The 21,695-nt window shown below is 31.8% G+C and overlaps 1 long non-coding RNA gene across 1 annotated transcript; it reads left to right on the forward strand.

Moving 5' to 3' along the window:
• Window positions 1-4,689: 4,689 nt before the first annotated feature.
• On the forward strand, window positions 4,690-5,324 carry LOC127147012 (uncharacterized). The gene is made up of 2 exons (XR_007818264.1): window positions 4,690-5,007; window positions 5,132-5,324. It is a non-coding gene; the product is annotated as an uncharacterized LOC127147012 (long non-coding RNA).
• Window positions 5,325-21,695: the final 16,371 nt, after the last annotated feature.

Consider the following 21,695-nt stretch of genomic DNA (forward strand, 5'->3'; position numbering starts at 1 on the left):
TAAATGTTCGAATGTCAAATAACAGGTTCAAGACATTCTTAACAAGAGTTTTTTAGAGTGTAAGAGCATTGGTACATTACTTTTACTTACAAATATGAAATCATCTCTTTCGTCGCATATTCTTCGGATCGGTATAGGTTTAAACTTTTTTTATTTTTGCTTTCCAATTTGTTTTACTTTTAAGTTGTCTATTTTTCTTCTAATAATACATGACAAATAAAGTTTTCAAATCCTTTCATTTACGATTCAATGTTCTAGAATCATGAAAGCATGATTGGTCTAATAATTATACCAACAACCTTTTCTTGTTAAAACTTTTCTATTTCTGAATAAGGAACAATGAATTTGATCAAACTATTATTTTGGGCATACAATTATAAATTCTTCACATAAATGAATTGACACGTGTTAAATTAGATTGAGTTTCATGACATTATTTCAAAGGACTTAATTTAGATTAAAGTCATCTTAATTATATTAATATATATATATATATATATATATATATATGTATATATATTATCATGTGATTTTAGTCTTATATATATTAGAGCGATGACATGATTTGTGTTATTAATGTACTTGTCTATATAAAACATATCATGTGAGAGTTAATTGGAGATTTGTTTATGAAACAAGGGCCGCTTGAGATTCATTTAAATTTAAAATCACATGTTTTCAATCTTGTAGGAGAAAGACCTTAGGGTCTATTTGGTTTGACAACATTACTTTGAAATTCATCCACTACGTTAGTTGAATCGCATGTAATATTTCCATCGTTAATCAATTTAAGCCAACATGTGATTAGAGTTTTCGTGATGACTATATATTTTAATTTAGGACTTCTTGCATGTTTGACAAAATAAGCTTAAAAAATTAGGTTCATAGCACAAACTTATTTACTTTTGCAAAAATGGTAAAATGGGCTTAACCCATGCTTGATATACCTGATACACCTGATACACTTTCATACACTTGATATACTTAATACACTACTAAAATACACTTGATATATACTATTGATATTCACTTTGATGCATTCGATATACACATGATATGCACACTTGAAACACTTGATATTTTTCTAATAGACACTTTATATTCATTTGATACACATTTGAAATACCAAAATTTTGATTTATGATAAAATATTTTGAATTTTTTTTAAGGATTGAAAAAGGACAAACAATTATAACCCAACTATAATAACTTACCCTAAACGCCTCCTAAAAAAGTGTCACATTTTTTGACTCCAAAGTTGATAAAGAACAACTTATTTAAAAAAAATATATCACATGGTTTTATTTATACAAATGCCATTCGATTATTTACGTAATTGTTATGAAATTAAAAATCTTTACTATTTTGTCATTTCAACATTTATGTATATAAATATATGAATAAGATGTATTAGGTGTTTCAAGTTTATATTAGTTGTGTACCAAGTATATATTGAGTGTCTATCAAGTGTATCGGGTGTATCAAGTGTACGAGATGTATCACTTGAGTTGGGTTTTTTTTTTTTTTTTGTCATATCTACAAAATTAAAAAATTAGCATGTGACAGTAAACTCATGGCCACCCACACTACAATTTCCCATTATTTTTAAGTGTGATATGTGGTTGCTGGTAACCTAGATCTTCATGGTCTTGTCTTACGAGATGTTTAATTAATCATCCTTATCAGGGATAAGTTCTACAAAATGTCCCACAAGATTTAATTTTTGTCTGAAAATTAATTATATTCTTATTTGAAAATTTTTATTTTATTCTTAAGGAGTTTTTCTTTCTCTAGGCTCACCAAGTTATTGTGTTGGTTGGTTTCCTTAGTTATGGTTTATGCTCTCAACTCCTGTTTTATTTTATTTTTAAATAATTTATTTATTAATTAAAGTTAATTATTTAAATTCTAGACTTGTATATAACTCAATCTTATAAACTAAGATATAAAGTTGTTTAATGTGTAACTTGAATATTATATAGAGACATACAAAGGAATCATGTTTAAGTGATAATCTAAAAGGTTTATAGTATATAGATAAGTTTGCATACAGTTTGGATATACAATAATTTGTCGATGTCAGTCTTTCAAATGTAAAAGGATCTTGATTAGAGGTATAAAGCATCGACTGGAGAAAAAGAACTCAAATTAGACAAAGCTAGGCTAGTGTCGTTGCATTTCCCGCGAAGCTGTAACTTAGTACCTGACTTTCTCGTGCACAAAGGAGAGTGTTGTTGTGTTGTCCTATTGCGCCGCAACATTTTATATATTAATTAACAAAGCTCATGGGCATCACAAAGCTAGCACAACGGTCCACATTAAAGTGTTTTGAATGCAAGAGCGTTACGGTGCTCTACCCTAAATGTCGCAACTCAACTGAAAATTTTCTTTTTATAACCCTAGCTACCTATATAGTAGAGGCATTATCGTAGTCTGATTTTTTTACCTACAATAACTCAATTTTGATATATTTTGTAGACTTTAAATGCAAATTTCCATTGTAATCTTGATCTCGATTATTAGTTTTTACTAAACAGGTAATTTATCGTTTGAATCTGAAGAATTTCTTCTTTTCTATGTATCTTGTGTTGGAATTTATGTCCTAAAATTCGTAGTTTGTAGTTTAATATTATATTATATTCAATAAAGTTGTTATTGAGAACTTATTAGTGAAAATTGAATACTATAATCTTGAATCCAATAAACTAAGGTCCTGAGACTATATAATGTAGGCTTGAACTTTATATAAAGACATAAACGTGGATCAAGTTCAAGTATATAGGCAAAACGATCTACAGTGTATGAATAAGGTTAAACACCTTATTCCACTATGGATGCGACCTGCTTTGTAGTTAGTACAAACAATGTGATCTTAAATCCTTCATGTAGAAACATGGAAGCGGGAACATAATATGAAAAGAGTTTACATAAGAATAGAACCATAAAATAGTCACTTTTATGTTATAACACCATTTACTATATAAAACTAACTATTTCGATTATTAATGACCTAGGTAACATAATTAATCTTAATCTTAAGTTAACTATGAAATTATATTCACATGAAATTATCCTTATATATGCCTAGGTGAGGGCAGCTCAATAGTGTTGGACCAATAAACCTCTCATTTCAGGGGTAAGATAGGATGGATAACTAGGTACATAAGGTGCAAGACAAAAGTCACTCTTATCTATTTTAGGGTTAGTAGATAGGTTCTTCCCTTAAGAAGTGAATCCTAGTCTTGAACAAGGGTCCTCACCGTCTCATTGGCTCGAGAGGGATTCAATTTATAGCTTAAACCTAAAATCAATTATTCAATAGTAGATCAATGGGACTTAAGGAGCAAGATGTAATATCGGGGGTAAAAGATTATTTTTGACCCAGCTAAGGTTAGTAACAACCTATGAAAGATTGACTTATTGATCATAGTTATATCAGATGGAGACAAATATATCCATGTGAGAGGAGTGCAACTACGAGATTTTAGTGAAAAAGAGTTCAGTCAATTAATCTCGGATCGTTGGAGCCTATGATCTATAGGTCCATTAGGTTTTCCTACTGCCACATATGGAATAAACTTAGAACAATATGATGGAATAATTTGAATTGTTCGAATTAGATAAAGAGAGAGAAACCACGAATATATATATGATATAGTCGTTGGTTATCAGTTTGATATAGAGCTTTATATTTAAATGTGATATAAATATTAAAAATATGAATGCAAATTCATATTAGAAAGCTTAAAAATGATGGAAATGGTCAAAGTTGAAAAAAAGTCAAAATGTTGACTTTTGACTTTGAAAAGTCAAACTTTGAACGGATTTATATTTATGATTTAAATTTCAGAAAAATAAATGTGCATTCATGCTTGGGAGGTCGAAATTAGTCAAGATGGATAAAATGATAAAAACTCAAAATGTTGACTTTTGAATTGAAAAGGTCTAAGTTTGACTTTGACTTAAATGGTCAAATGACCATATTGCCCTTGGATTAAAGTTAGTGGGAAAATCCAATGTTTTATTGGATAATCCCACCAGCACTTAGTGGGATAAGTGACTACATAAGATGTAAACACCTAGCCCACTAAGTTCCACTAGTAGTTAGTGGAATGTTAGATGTTAAGATTTTATGAACTAATTGCATGCATTTTTGTATTAATTAGATTATAAATAGGCATTATTTCAAAGAAGAGAAGAATTTTGGCAATGTTTGTATTTTTTGAATTATAAAATGAACAAAAACCAAATTTCACTTTGGAATCTCAACCCCAAATCCCTCTTCCAATTTCCATCTCTTTCTCAATTCCTTCATTTATCGGATCCCACAACCTAATTTAAGTCTAGAGAATAGCAAGTCAACACTAGTGGTGGACTTTGGTTTGAGTTCGTGAGGAGATTACAATGAATGAGAAGCTATCACTACTACAAAAACAACATTACTTGACACTTAAAGATTAGAAATACTTGACAGTTCTAATAAAAACTGCCAAGTAAAATGAAAAAAACGTCAAGAATAAAGAAAAATCGTAAAAATGCATAATTTCTAAATCTCTTTTTCAACGCGATAGTTTAAAAGTGTCAAGTATAATTTTATGTGCTTGACATTTTTAAAGGTCAAGAATAACCTAACTGTACAAATGATTGATTAAAAAATTAAACAAAAACAAAAACCTAAAACCCCCTTTCTCTCCACCCAATACAAATCTTCCTCATTTCTCTCAATCTTTACAAAAATCCTAAACCCCATTTAAATCTCCACAGTAACATATAATAGCCACAAACGACGATGGCTGATGGTGACCCATGGCAGCGACCGACGTTTGACGGTGACTCACAACATGAGCAGATCAACTACACTTGAATGGGCACGAACGACTACATCCAAACGTATTTCGGTGACCCACTTTCTCCCTTTAGAATATGGCTACGCTGTCCTCGTTCTTGTCCTCTACTTCTTTCTCAATTTCTGGATTGTTGATCAAGTTTCAACAGATCAACATTAAGGTACTTGATTTCCTTGTTCTAAAATTAAGAGAGATGTTGATTTTCTTGTGCTGAAGTTAGAAGACGTTGAGTTGGGGAAGGGTATATTACCAGTGGTGTGTAATTGCAAAATTTTGATTCTTAGGGATTTGGAAGAAGATATGGAGGTCAATTTGCCATGGTTTTTATGGGTAACTAATCAAACGAAAACCAAATTTCAAGCTCCGGGTAACCATTTGTTTTCTTTTCCTCTCTTTAATCTCTTCTTTCTTGATTGTGACCAATGATATATTACTTATTGCATTTTTATTTATAATTTTCAATTTTGTTTACATTTATATCATAGATTGGACATGGACATTCTCTCACAGTGCATAGTTTTTTCTCTTTTCTTGCGCTTTGATTGCTCCTTTGTACTCTTTATGATTGGACTCTTAGTTTATATCTCTTTGAATATTTCATTTATTAGTGAAGTCATTACTATTAAAGAAAAAAATTGAAATTGTTTTTAATCAAAGAAAAAAAAAGAAAGAAAGAAAGAAAGAAAAGATTGTTTCTTATCCAAAAAATCAATAAAGAAACGTTGTAGCCACACTTTTTAGCATTTGACTTGTTGGGAACTTGGTCTAAGGGGGAGCCAAAAACTATTTTTGGCTACCTGATTCAAGGTTTGCTTGCATTATGTGTCAAAATGTAGCTAGATTGGTTAAATGTTTTTTTCCTTTTTAGCTCCCTTCATCTTTCTCACTGTGTCATTACTTATATTCTCTTGTTTGGAAGTTAATTCTTTTGCTTTTGGGTGTGTTTTGTAATTTTGAGTTGCCTACACGGATTTTGAATTCTAGTTGGATGTGGGGTTAGCAAATACAAAATTGCTAGGAGTGGATATAATAAGTGTCAAGATTAAATATTCTTGAGGAATAATACATGTCAAGAATAAACAAATTCTTGATGCTTAGAAACTATCAAGAAAAAACTCTTATTCTTGACACTAGATTACTTGACGCATTTAAAAGCGTTAAGTAAACAAATACTTGACAGGTAAAAAGCGTCAAGTATGGCTAATTTTGTAGTACTGTACGAAGGCATGACTTTTCTTTTAACTGTAATTTCATTTAATTAGAGTATTTGTGACATGTGAATTTTTAAATAGTTTAAATGAATTTGGGGTAAAATTGATTCGTAATTTTGTTGTGCATGTCTACTACTTTCCATCACTATCTTTATTTCAAACTAATTTGAATCTTATATTGCTTTTTTTGCTAGAATCCATATAAACTATCATATCTAATCAATATTGTTTGACAAACTATTGATTAGGATTCATTTATTGCTTTAGATTCAACTGTCTGTTATCGTTAAGTATGGAGTGAGTTATTGACTCATGTCTATAAGGAGTCATCCTTTAATTTGTCTAGATGAGAGTGGTTTGAGCTACTGAGCCAATATATCTACCATTTTAAGGACAAAACTAAACAAATAGTTGGGAACATTACCTACACAAGATGATAATCACTATTTTTTCTTTTAGAAAAAGTAGATGATGAATGTTCCTTTAAGTGCTAACTTCGAGTCTTGAACAATGGGGTTTTTCCCTATTATTATCTCAAGAGGGATTTATTTTATGGTTAGACCACAAACAACTTATTCATTATAGAACAAGCAGTACTTAAGAAGTGAGGTAATTATAGGTGCAAAACAACATTTTTGACCTAAATGTAATTACGGACACTGTTGAAAGGATTGATTTACTTGTAGTAGTTATATTAGTGGGTACAACATGTTCTACAATGTATATTAGTGCAACTAGCTTGGTCATTAGTGAAATATTCCGTAGTTAATAAATGTTGAATAATGTTCACATACTTTAGAGGATCAGTCTCTCCTAACTAATATTCACATACTTAGGGGCGCTTCAATATTGTTTCATCACTGATATACACATACCTAAGGACAACGTAGATTTAAGAGAGAAGTAGTCTCATGTCTAGGGAGAACCTAATGAGATTAAATAAGTTAGGTTGTATGTGTGTCACTAGCTACAATCATCATTATTTACAAATAAGTACAATGTTGTAGACACTTAAAATTTACATATTAGTTAATTATCTTTTCCAAGCATTCTACCTCCAGATTGCCGTGGTTTATTTAGGAACTGAGTTACCAATCACTTTATGGTCTTTCATGATTCATTTTTTTTTATTATTCTTTGGTGTTGTGTCTCTAAACTCGCTAGGACATCTTGTGTAACATCTTAATTAGACTGATTTTTCTTAAAATTTCAATGGTCATTGATAACACTTGAAGTATGCTATCTTTCTTTCATTAATTCACGTTTATTTTGCTACTTAATATTATTATGTGTTAATTTTATGCATATTCCATGCTTAGATGGTTAATCAGAGAATTCGGAGTGTATCGATAGTGATTGGAGCGAATTTGAACCTAAAACGAGCTAAGAAAGAAAAATGAATCTTAATAGCAATTTTGTCACTGAAAAGGCAATTCTACACTTGCTTTACACTCACTTGTCGCTTATTTCGAAGAGCTAAATTTTGGACGCACAGACCTTGGCACTCTGGTGCTATGAACTTTTGCAAAAATGATTGATGTACACTCAAAAGAGTTGCAATTCTTCCTTGCGTGAAACCCTATGCTTCGATAAGACTTCATTACCTAATTTAGACCTAATTTCTCAAACTTCTTCCTTTGTATCAAAATTCATTTACTACATTGGTCGAGCAATTGAAAATTATGCTTAGGTTAAGGTTTAAAGTATACAACTTCTTGTCATTCTTTTAACATTGTGGATTCTTCAAGTATAAATGCTATCATGATTTTATTAATCAATCTTGCTTATGTGAATATCTGACAAATCTACCATATTTGTTTTGATTAATTACTTTAGAATTTTGTCTCTAACACATAATTGTTATTGTGAATTTTTCTGAAGATAAAAAGTTAAGTTGAATTGAATCATTGGCTTGGGGTTCCAATCAAGAAATATTTCATCATCTAACCTAGATTGCTTTACTAAATTAGTCGGTTAGACGGTGGAAATTGATTAGTTGTTTATTTTGGCTTTAATCTTAATGTTCATTAATCATAATCAGGAGAGGGTTCCTCAATCAATTTGAAATTAATGTTATTCAACGACCGTCCACTTAAGGTCCTATGTGTCATATAAGTATACACTTGATTGCTTATAATGCATCATTAACTAAATGGATGGTACGAAAGAAGAAGAATCGATATTTATCATACCTAAGCTGAGTTCTTGTAATTGATTGGATTCTAAATCTCATGCAATCTTCTCACATTCAAACACAATTCACTTCGCATCATCATCTTCACTTGTTTGTTTTTGTTTGTTTTACGCACAAACTTTTTTGTTTTCACGACGGTTCAAATCTCTCTACACTTATTCTAGACTACCATTAGTTTGGATCTTAAGAAAATTGCATGTCTCTAGATCTTAAGAAATCTAGCAAGCTCTCTGTGGTTCGACTCTACACTTATTCTAGACTACCATTAGTTTGAAGTGAGATACAAATAAAAGATAAGTTTATTTAGTGAGAGTGGTAGGAAATTTAATACCCTATTTGGCCTCCGACCAAATTGGCGTTGTTATTGAGGAGCTGATTGATTTCTTTTCCATTTTAAGAGCTTGTGGTTTGTTTGCTTTATAATTTCTGTTATTCTATAGTGTAACGACCCAAACTTTTTATACTAAGTTGAGATCATTACTATTAAAAGAAATATATATTTTCTTAAACAGACGAGAAAATAACATTAACCTTAACTAAAATCCTCAAATACTCATTAAAATTATAAATAAATAAAAGTGTGTAGAAATAAGATCTAAAATAAATTCCTAATTCGGGCCCTGTCTACTTTTAAAGAAAATAGTCAAAGAACACAAAAATACTAAAGTCAAAACAGTAAAGTGAAAGCGGAAGCAAAAAGTTTCCCTATGGCAAGTCATGATCACTTCTTGTCATTCGTCAGCTTTCCTCTAACACTACCTCTACCTTTGCTTGAAAAATTAGACATAGAAATAGTGAGTATAAACATATACTCAGTAAGGGACCTACTATTAGTCCTACTAAGTGTCTATTAACTTTTCATTAGGTGTCTATTAACTTCCCATTAGAGTTCTGTAAAGAAATATCCCTAAATTGACATATTTCCGAACACACACAATCTAATGATCCCATAGGAACATCTCTGGTCTTAGTGAATCCAAAGGAACACCTAGGACAAAACTGGTTTTTGGTGAACTTGAAAAAACACCTAGAACAAACTAGTCTTCAGTGAACACAAAGGAACATTTAGGACAATCGGGCTATAAGTGACCTCGTCGGCCCACTCATATACATAACATCTCATGAGACTGGTGATCTCGTCTGACCACACAGTCATAAAAAGATGGTAATCCTAAGGGACACCCATATGTGTAGGACTCTAATAGATAAAGTTAACATAACACCCTATCCAAAGCATGTAGCACATCATAACATCATAAACATGACATGAATATTAATCATAATGCTCTCAATCAGGAGAGTAATATTTCTTGCATCATCTTTAACATAAACCAATCATCATCATCAAACTAACTCAATCATAGCTATTAGTCATCAACAATACATCATCAATACATTATGCATTTTAGCTACATCAATGCATAATAAGAAATCACATGCAAACTCGTAACTCCAATACGAGGGTCTAGTAGGAGAATCTCTTACCTCGAGATTAGCAAACAGATACTAATTCTTTGGTTGATAGTAAATCTTCAATTTACTCAATCCTAAATATAGACAAAATTAAGTCAATAATTTTGCTAATTTTGCTAACCAATATCTACAAAAATTTAATTAGGGTTTTCAATGTACCAACAAATAGGGTTAAAACCCAACTCAACCTTTGACGTAAAATTTCTCAGGTAACTACTTCCAGATTTAGCTAAAAATCCTTAAAGAAAAATAATCCAACTTAAAGAAAATTCCAACTTAAATCTAAAATTAGATTATTCAATGTCCAAAATTAATATATCATGGGTATCACCCAAAACCCATTAAAACATACCGAAATATGTGGAAAATGACCAAAAAAAAAGACTGACAGCTTGGCGGCTTAGCTAGGAATCGGCTCGGCTTGGAGTACTTCGCGTGTGGCTCGGATAGGGCGATGGCTCACGAAGGGGTGGTGGCTCGTGAGTGGCTTGGACGTAGAGAACGGCTCACGTGCATACACGGCTTGAAGGGAGGATCGACTTACACCACAATGACTCGCGTGCAACTCGGATCATAATGACGCGACTCAGTTTGTGTAAGGGAATGGCTCGGCAAGAACAACGACTGCACGGTGGATCAACAAAGGAGACACGACGGTCGATGGACGAACAGAGATCACGCAGCAGCCATGGCTTACGAACGAAGGGATGAGCTAAGAATTTCACATAAGGGCACAATGTAATATAAAAATAAAAAGAATGAAGGAAAAAAAATATCAGATCAACTAATTAATCCATAGTAAATTGTGCTCTACAAATTTTTATGTTTTATAATTGATCCATGATAACTTTATTGTTTAACTTATCAAATGAATCATTTTAAATATATGTTATAAGAAAATCATTATCCAATAAAATTTTAGTTCTTAAAAAATCTCTTTATGTTGTTATAGAGTTAACTCTACAACAATATTAGCAATCAAAATATTATAATTTATTATATGGATTTAAAAACATGAAACATAAAATGATTAAGAATGAAAAACATTGTAAAGTCATTAAATATTGTTACCTAAACTATAAACCCTAACCCGCATTTTCTTAAGAATTTTTAAGTATTTAGGAAAGCCAAGTTTAGTGTTGTTTTGTTGCATATGTGGATTAGGTAACCATGTTGAAGGAAAGCCTAAGTGTTAAGGTGAAGAGAGGTTGGAGGCCAAGTGAAGGAGAGAAGAGAGGATTTGAGGATTTTTGGCTAAATGTGTGGAGTTAAGTATTTTGAGCGTGTCTAGGTGCCAAGGAAAGGCATGAAGCATGTGGCATGTGGCGTGAAAACATCTAGTGAGTATGTTCTAGTTGGCCAAAGCATTTCTTAGACACGAAGGCTATACGTTGAGGGCAAGCAAGCTAAGAATGGAAACAAGCTAAGGAGGTGCACGCGATGAGGACTTTGCGTCCAAGTTTGTGAGGTTAGCAAGGCAACTTGGTTTGAAAGCTTTGGGCGAGGAGCTTTGATGCTAGAGGTTTTAAAAAAGTTCTTACACATTTAAGCCAGTTTGATGAATGAAGGACAGGTGCCCACAGCATGCAAGGCTCGATTTTGTAGTAAGTAGGAGGTAGCAAAGTTGCCATGCAGAGTGCAATATTTTAAGATCAGTTCATTTGAAGAAAGCAAACATTTCCCTCATGCTTTTTCTCTCAAACAAATTGTAAAAGCTTTCTAAAAAATTCTAGTTGTTAGCGTAAGATTTTCGGACGAAAGAGAAACTAGAAAGGTGGTGTTTGAATTCAAGGAAGAATGGAAGGTTAGATTTTAGAGGATTTTGAGCAATGTGGAAACTTTCGAGGCTACAAAATGCATCCCTTTAAATTTAAAGATGAAATTCTGAGGTAAGATAGTTAAGAGAATTATAAGCATGTTTTAAGAGGAAACATTTCTATTTTTATGAATAGATCAAAAGTTATAAGCATTTGAGCTTGAAAAAGATTTTTTTGAAAAATTTCACAGTTTTTGAGTAAGCTTAAAGGTGGTTGGAGCATTAGCCATAAGGTGCATGGCATGTGCACATTTCAGATGTAAAGAGGTTTTTCTATCTTAGAGTTGACGTGTGACACGATCATCACATAGCCAGATGGCATGGGGTATGCACCTAAACCATGTAATAGGTCATACATGCGATGAAGTTCGAACACGTGTAATGAGAGGTACGCAAGGAGACACATAACGAATATGTCAAGCGGCCAAGGCTCACAGCATGTTGCACGAGCAAGGCAAGCACACGCGATCACGTCTCCTGTGGGCCTATATGGGCATGTGCACTGCTTGTCGCCCATGCCCAACAGTCGTGTCATGACACCATTTTTGGGTTGTTTGGTGTTTTTTTTAGATTTTTTAGCTGAGCAATGATATTTTCTTATTTTAGAGAACTAAAATGCGTTTAAATTCTCTAATTTCAGGGCAAGGAAAGATTGAAAAAATCTATAAGCCAAGGAAGTAGCATCCATTTGTAAGTGACAAAATGAATTTAAAAGTGACTTCTAAACTTGTTTTATTAAGTATATGTTTTAAGCTCGCTTTGACTTAACTTATTTGAGAACTAGACTTGATTTACAATCAACGATTTCCAAAGCATGAGTTTGATTGATGAGTTTATTGAGAATAATTTCTTATATAATAATTTATGAGCAAACTTATGAATGCTAAGTTACTCAAACACTTTGAGTATGAGTTTGTTTTAAGCATGTTTTAGTCTATATGTGAGACCTTGATCCAAAAAGGGAGTCCTATTGAAGGAGAACTCTGCCGAAGAAGGTGATCTTTTGACTAAGTGTAAGAAAGAAGCGTTCCACGAAGAAGGATGCAATTGGACAAAAGATGATTCGAAGAGAAGCGTGCAAACCTAAGTATTATCGTGTTAAAGTAAGCAACGCGAAGAGGTTAAGTTAGCAAAGAAAAAGCATGCGATAAATACTAAGAATTAGGCGTTGGGTGTGGTGTGTGGGGAGAGATACCCACACCAAAGTACGACTGTGATAAGGTACGTAGACGCTCTTTTAAGAAGATGAACATTTGTATAGGGTGATTGGATACCCACTAAGGCAAAGTTAATGTTCTGTGGATTTCCAGAAGAATGTCAGACGAATAGAAGTTTAACTTTTCAAGGAGATAAGGTTGACGTCTTGAGGGAAGTGTCTATTCGTAACTAACGTTGGACTTACGTGTCGAGTTTGAGTTGGTTGTATAGCGAGGTGGAGTGGAAGGGTGACACGTGTAAAGTGCATAAATGACCTATGGATTTGAAAGGTCACTATAAATATAACTAAAGGGTCGAAAAAAGATGGCATGAGATGTTACCATTCTGATAATTTGTTAAAAGGAGTTCCTAGAGTTGAACGACTGGTTGAGGTAATCGCTTGGCAAAAAGAGGAAGCTAAAAGCAGAGAAGAAAGACTAGAGGTCAGTTGTCCGTTGTGAGTGATCCTTAAGAAAAAATATTTATTTATGAGTGATCTTTATGAACTTATGGGTGATTCTCATTCGTAAAATTGTATTTTGATAGTGATTTCCATATGTAAAATATATATAATTGTGAATGGCTTTTATGACAGTTTTGAAATATTACATTATGTTTCTTATATCCAAAAGAAGTATCTTTTGAGTATTTGTTTTGATGTAACCTTTTGTAAGCATGTGATTTGAGTGGTATTAGGTTGTTACATTATTTTAGGCTGTTGAACTAACGTTTGTTGTGTTGTTAATCATGTGGTGTATGGTTTTAAGATCTATCACGAGAACAAGTGAAGTTGAACAATATTTTAGCTAGTATGATCATAGGGACGTGGGCAGAATATGCAAAGAGAAAAGTTGAACATTATTACGAGTTACATCGGAAGAAACACGAGGTTGCTTCAAAGAGAAACAACTCTTACTCTAGTGGTTCCAGAAAATTGATTGGGAAGAGAGGAGCAGAAAATGACAAGATCGAGAACCGAACAGGAAAACCATAGAAAGTTCTCCACTTGCATATTAAGTAAATGTGATTGATAGTCTTTTTAACAGCCAATCATATTTACCTAATATGTAAATGAGGAACTTTCTATGGCTTACCTGTTAGGTTCTCGATCTTGTTATTTTCTACTCCTCTCTTCCGAATCAATTTTTTGAACTACCAGAGTTAGGGTTCTTTCTGTTTGAACAAAGCTTGTATTTCTTCAAACACAGCTCGTAATAATGTGTCCAACTACCCTCTTTACACATGATGCCCATGCCTCTATGATCATACTAGGTAAATAATGTTCAACTTCCCTTCCTCTGTTTGAGTTCCTCCATTACACATAATTCTAAAATGGACGACAAGTTTGATATCAAAAATACATACAATATACATTCAAAAGCATCAAAATAGAACAAGCATAAAAAAGAGGCATAAAAAATACATTCAAAAGCATCAATATATACAATAGAACAACCATCAGAATTTTAATATGTATACAATACAACAGAACAACCATCAGAATTTTAATATACATACAATACAGCAGAACAACCATCAGAACAAGCATCAATATACATACAACACAACAAAACGACAAACCAGAATAACTATCGATATACATACAACACAACAGAACAACTATCAGAAAAAGCATTGGAAATGAATTCTAAATTTTTAGAATTATCAAGCCAGGAGAATTAAAATCTAAACTTTTAGAATGTTGGAAAAAAAACACAAACAACTAAATTCATCGGTATTTGAATTTTGAACACAATCAATTAGCTATTTTACCGAATTCGAATTCCTATTTCAATAACCTTGTTATGGAAACAACATCCTTAATCACATGATTCAAAACATAATTTTAATGATGGTTTTCCTGAGAAAAAAAACTTGAATTTGAATAGAATTTGAATTTGAACAATGGTTTTCTTGAGAAAAAAAAGTTGCTTAGTTGACAATGGCTTCCTAACAAATATTAAGCAACTACTATAGAGACTATTTACGAAGATTTATAAAACCAGGAGAACTAAAATCTAAGCTTTTAGATCTCATGACTAATTCTAACTTTCACTTTCTAAAAATTACACTTTGTAACAAGAAATGATTTGAAACTTTCCAAAAATGGAAGAACAACGACGATGGCAAGGCATGGCGAGCACGATGAAGTCTTCTCCTCTTCTCCTTCTTCTCCTCTCTTTGTCTTCAAAATTTCAGTTCTATCTTTTAAAGAACTGAAACGAAATATATAGGGGAACTTTCGACGCCATTAGCGATTCACAAAAAATAGTTAGAAACAGTCACGACAAATCACTAATGGCGTTGGGTGTAAGTAAACCATTCCCGACGCCATGTATGGAGCATCGAGGATCTTGCTTTAACACATAATTAATGTTCGAGTTTATCCCAACGTCTGTGCAAGCCGTCGAAAACTATATTACCTATTTCCAATGTCGGTTGAGAGTTGTCGGGAGCAGGTGTCCCATTCCCGACGTCATGCATGGAGCATTGGTAATCGTGCTCTAAAACATAATTAATGTTTGAGTTTATCCCGATGCCCCGTACAAGTCATCGGAAGCATCGAGAGCGTAGGAAATAGGAATATAGTTCCCGGCGTTGGTTGAGAACCATCGAAAATGGCTTCTTGTTTTTCGATGTTTTTCATGACATGTTGGGAAAAGATAATATTAAAATAATATTTTTGTCATGTCTCGACGTATGGAACATGTCTTCAGGAATAGTCGTCTGTTCTGACGTGCCTTCTTCCGACGCCGTTTTGTACGTCGGGAACTCTAATTTTTTGTAGTAATCATAGGAACTCCAAAGCTAAGCATGCTTAACTTAGAAAAATCCTATGTTTAGTGGCCTCCTACGAATTTTTCCGGGACGCATATGAGTGAGGAAAAATCATGCTGAAATGACTTATATTGGTTTGTGTGGACAACTTTCACCCTGATAAGCCTTTAATACAAGTAAGAATCTTGTTTAATTTCTAGGTTGTTGCAGAAGATGCAGGGGATGTCGAAGATCCAAATTCCGAATCCTAGGTCTGAGGCATTACACTATTATTCTCAAGTACGACTTTTACATTTGTGTTGTCTTTGCCAAACTTTTTATCAGTACGACAATTTTGATGCCTTATGTATTACAACTTTGTTACAAGTCATCCCACTAGATCAATGTGTATAAATTTAGGCAACATAGTAGAGAAACAAAAATCTCAAACATTTGAAAGAAACTAAAGATATAAATGAAGTTATAATTGTGCAGGAGCAATGTATGGCTTAATGAAAATTAAAGGTTTTTCTTTTTAGTTTGGGATCAAATAGAGACTTATATGTGATCGTAACTATTTTTTATTTAGCGGGAGTTTTTTTATGGTACTTTGTCATATATCTCTTATTTAATTTTGGAGTTCTTAACTAAACTATTGTTTGTTTTATATATATATATATATATATATATTTAATATCATTGTAGTTTTGCTTTTCTTATTTCTGAAGTAATTAAAATGTTGTTTTCCTTACCAACAAGTGGTAGTACTAAAGCTTCTTTAGGTTTTTGGTTTCTTAATTAATTTCTTACCATGTTATATTGTTGTAACATTATCTGAATTTCTAAATAGGATAATAATTTACATTGAAAAATGCTATGGTACAATTGCAAGTTAATTGTATACTATTTCAAGTTTCCTAGAGTGAAAATGTAGTAGTCAAACTTTTGTGAGTATCTTGAAGTTTCTGTTTTGAACTCTCTTCAAACGTATTGTTTTATTTCTTTTTTTCTTTTTTATTACTCTCAATCATTGTTTTCTATGGATGAATGAGAATAGGTTCATATTCTAATCCAGATTATCAAATTTAGCTCCTTCATGGAAACATACTTTACAGTGAACATAATTCTTAATCAAATAATAATATGGAATTATTATGACATGCATCGGCCAAACTAGATCTTTCACAAAGAAGCATAGTGAATTGAAAGTCTTGTTGAAGGAAAAAAAGTGATTGAATAAGCTCAACTCTCACACACTTGGTATATAGAAGGTCATCGAATGAATGGACCATGTGGCACATGGAAAGTCCTTTCCAACTCATTGTGATACAAGAAGAAATAGAGAAAAGAATGAGTCTATTTCACGTTGAATTCATCTTTTTATGCATATTACTGAAATTTTCACATCAGAAGAATTAGAAAATCATCTTAACGAGATAAATGAGATACAAGTTTTGATGTCTATTAATTTTAAGATAGAACTTTAAAAAGAACAACATAGCAAAAATACATTTTTAAGTCTTTAGAAAGAATTCATAAACACATTTTTTAACTCTACTTTTAGTTATTAAACAATGCATCTTAGATGGATAAAAAGTTGTCTTAGATCGATAACACTAAAAATTTTATAAACATCGAATATAAAACAATCCAAAATTTTCAATCTTTATATTTTGTTTCTCAATTTAATAACTCTAAATAAGTATCACTGTTTACTGATCGTTAATTCGAATCTATATTAGTAAGACAAAAAAAAATTGTCATAAGGTACCGATTAAATCTTAAATCATTTTTTCTAAAGTTAAAATTGCACCTTTTTCATTTTCTTATATTTAATGGTGGCTCGCTTCAAAATTCTTGACAAAAAGACTTTCTGTAGATTTGGAAAATTCAAAGAACTAGTATCGAAAAGAAAAAAAAAAACTCAAATTTTGACTGTATGATTGCTAATATATTCTCTCTTCACTAAATTAACATTTTCTTAGTCATCAAAAGTCCAAAGAGGATTAAACTTTTATAGTTAATTAGGAAGGAATAATTAATTAATGTTGAAAAATATTATTGTTAGTATACAATTACATGTCATAGCCCCATGCAAGAGCACACCAGGCTGCCTGCTTCGTCTTGCCTACTTACACATGGAGCACATGCCCTTCTCTTCCATTTTGGACCATTCCCATATCCCTCTAAGGATTTAATTTTCAAGTGGTCCTTTTCTTTTTCCTTTTATTTTCTTCATTACTATTATTTTTTCCCTTTTTTTTCCTTAATTATTAAATGTAGTGAACCATTTTATTGGTATTCTATATTTTTCACAGTGGACCATTTTCCATAAGTTAAAGGACGCTATGTTTAACCACTATGGTGTAACCTTCACACCCACATACACATACACATCCCCATTCAATTCTTCCCCCCCCCCCCCCCCCCCCCCCATTATTAATATAATCTTTGTACGGAATTTCACCATAATTATTTATTCCCCACACAGAATTTTACATCATTCCACGTATATGAAAGAAATAAATTATATATATATAAACTACTTTGAATTAGTCATACTCTAGTAGTAGTGGTTTAGAAGAGCATTTTAATGTGAGATGGCCACCTAATTATCATGGAATACCAAGTCTATTTTGTGGAAATCCAACACTATAGCAGCCACTTCTTTGAACAACTTTTGTCATTGCACGACAACTACAACTAATAATATGGGAAGAAAGAGTGAAAAAGGCAAGACAGACATGCGTGTGAGATAGAAGACGACAAATCTTTAGGGAGCATCACATACATTAGAGGCACATATGTATGAGATATATACTACACTAGAAAGAGTGGCACTACAAATAAAAAAGATAAAAAAAGAAATATTAAAAATTCCTGTTTCACAATTTCTCCCGACCCAAAAAAGACATAAACCACTATATATATTGAAATATAAGTTATTTTAATTCAATTTTTGCAACTTGACTTCACTCTTCAATCATTTTCCCCCATCCATTTCTTCAAATTATTTCATATAAATGTCCTCTGATCCTTCACTCTCTTTTGGCCAACAAGAAATAAAAATCTTCATCTCTCTCTATCTCACTTAAAAACAAGTTAAGAAAAGTATAATTCCATTAATAATACACATATATAAAATAAATATTGAAAATGGAGAGATGAAAAAAAAAGGGATGTATGGATATGTCATATTCTTCAGAGAGAGAATAACGAGGCCCTTGTTTGTATAGTTGTGAAAATTTGGTCAAAAACGTTGTCATTTCAATGGCCACCCAAAAACCACACATAGAAGAAGCTAAGGAGAGAAGAATCTTTTATGTTGAGTGCAATAATATGATTAAATAACCCCACTCACATACCTTGCCTTACACAGCAAACATTTCATAGCAAGTCCAATTGTGCTGCCCTTTGTACCACTTCTTTTCTTTTCTGTTCTTTTTCTTCTTCTTTTTCTTCTTTTTTTTTTTTTTTTTTGGTTCATTTCAAATCATTTCTATATGTTATCTACCTAAGTTTTAGAGAGAGGAATCAGATAAAAACATGGGGAAAATTTATCTAATGTGTGACTGTCAAGTTCTATCCAATAATCGAGATTCGCAAATCTAGTGTAGCGTTCTAATATGAGGGGAGCAATGAAACTTAGAGTGCGTTTGGATTGTCTACCGAAAAATGTTTTATTACGAATATATATTTTATAAAATGAGTTTAAAATCTAAACACTTATGTGTTTGATTCGATCTCTTTATAAATGTTTATATGTAAAACTGTGTTTAATTTGTCCTATACTAACAATGTTTACACTTAGATCAAATTACCATAAAAGACTATTAAACATAATACACTTTGAATCTTTTTTCTAAATATATATTTTAAAATTAATTGCACGTTATCTTGAAATTGTTATTTTTTAGTTACTAATTGAAATTATTAAAGTTTAACCTAAACATTAGTTTCACATTTTTTATTAATTTTTTTTTACAATTCAATTTTAGAAGTACAAATATCTTGAAATGTAAATATATAACTATAAAATATGATTAATTTCCAACAACAAAATATAAATAAGATAAATAATTTTTTCAAGACAATATAATATCAACTAGAGGAAAAAGTATGCAAGTCGACCACGTTTTTCATTCATCTTCGTTTCACGAACTAAACAATCATGTTCTTCATTGACGTCCTCATGATTTCTTTCGCAGATGTTAAGGCAGAGAAGAAACATTTGCATACCTTTAATTTAAATGTATATGAATATATTGAAAAAATATTCAAAGTATTTAAAAATCAAAGAAATAAAAAGAACGACGGAGTAAAAAATAGATAGAAAAAAAGAAGTATAAAAAATGGAGGAAGAAAAATAGATATTCGGGAGGGATTCATGATTAAATTACCAAATAAACATTTGTTCCAAAATTTAGTTGCATGTGTTTTCTCTAAAATGGTTTATTTCATAATCTCAAAATTTTTAAAGTTATTTTAAACAAATGTCAAACACCTTGATTTATCTTTAAACAAATTATTTTAAAAATTAAATACTTCCAAAATGAATCCAAATATACCTAGATTCCTTTATGCATCTCGCACTCTTGTCACACATACAAAGAATGAGACTTTTTTAGTTACATGATACTTGAGGAGGTCGTATCGAAACATACAGCAAAATATAACAACTTAGGTTAATACATCTGTAGAATTCTCATTGTACTTTGGACGATTCCAAAGTGATGTGTTTCAATTAATTGGAGTGAGGTAGATGAGCAAGAGAGAGGCTCTATTCGAAAAAAGTTGGAAAGAGACCGGAGAAAAACATTTCAATTAAGTGCAATTGAAGAATCATCACATCAATTTAAATGAGAGCGTACATTTATCAAAAACTTGAGAATTAAAATATTTATAAATATATGTGAAAAAGTTTTCGTTTCATAAGATATAATTGGACAGTTTTAGTGGTTGCATAAAAACAAGTGCAATGTAAGGTACGACCAATTATTTTTGTAAGGAGTGCGATTTACAAATTCAAGGTATATTTTTTAAGTGAACATAACTCAAGTAGTATAAAATATGTACTACAAGAAATTTGGCCTTTAATGTCGGTTTAAAACCGACATTAACGGCCTTTAATGTCGGTTTAAAACCGATATTAACAGCTTTTAATATCACTTGGCGACCGACATCTTTGTAAGCGTTATTAAAGGCCTTTAATGTCGGTTGGGCTTTAATGTCGGTTTATAACCGACATTAAAGATGTCTTTAATGTCGGTTATAAACCGACATTAAAGACCTTTAATGTCGGTTATAAACCGACATCTTTGAAGGTGTTATTGAAGGTCTTTAATGTCGTTTTTAAACCGACATCAATGTCGCTTAGTGCACATCTTTAATGTCGTTTTTCCACCGACATTAAAGACACATTTAATGTCGTTTTTCCACCGACATTAAAGATACATTTAATGTCGTTTTTTAAACCGACATTAAAGACACATTTAATGTCGTTTTTAAAGATTCATTTCATGTCGTATTTATAATAGTTTTTATGACGGCAAAACCGATATTATTTGAGTCGAATTACGTCCGGAAATGTTCGTCATCGTATATTGTAAAAAATAAAAAAATGGCTTCCACACTAGCTATAATGCCTACTACTCAATGCACACAATAATACCTAATTCACCTGCAATGCACACAATAATACCTAAAATTCCAGCATACACTTCCATATAGAACTACAACAAATACACATCATCCAACACTTACATATAATCACATATCAATAAACACAACTATATTCAATACTATAAGTCCAACTACTCCAAATCCGCCAATATATACACTTATATATAATCACACATATCAAACAACACATCCTACCATCCATGGCAAACCAATAGTAAACACCTACAATGCATAAGATCCAACACTAAAATACAAGTACACTTTTCCACACTTCCATATAGAACTACAACAAATACACATCATCCAACACTTACATATAATCACATATCAATAGACACAACTATATTCAACACTATAAGTCCAACTACTCCAAATCCTCCAATATATACACTTATATATAATCACACATATCAAACAACACATCCTACCATCCATGGCAAACCAATAGTAAACACCTACAATGCATAAGATCCAATACTAAAATACAAGCACACTTTTCCACACTTCCATATAGTACT

Source organism: Cucumis melo, chromosome 2, assembly GCF_025177605.1.
Source record: "Cucumis melo cultivar AY chromosome 2, USDA_Cmelo_AY_1.0, whole genome shotgun sequence".
Lineage (NCBI taxonomy): Eukaryota > Viridiplantae > Streptophyta > Magnoliopsida > Cucurbitales > Cucurbitaceae > Cucumis > Cucumis melo.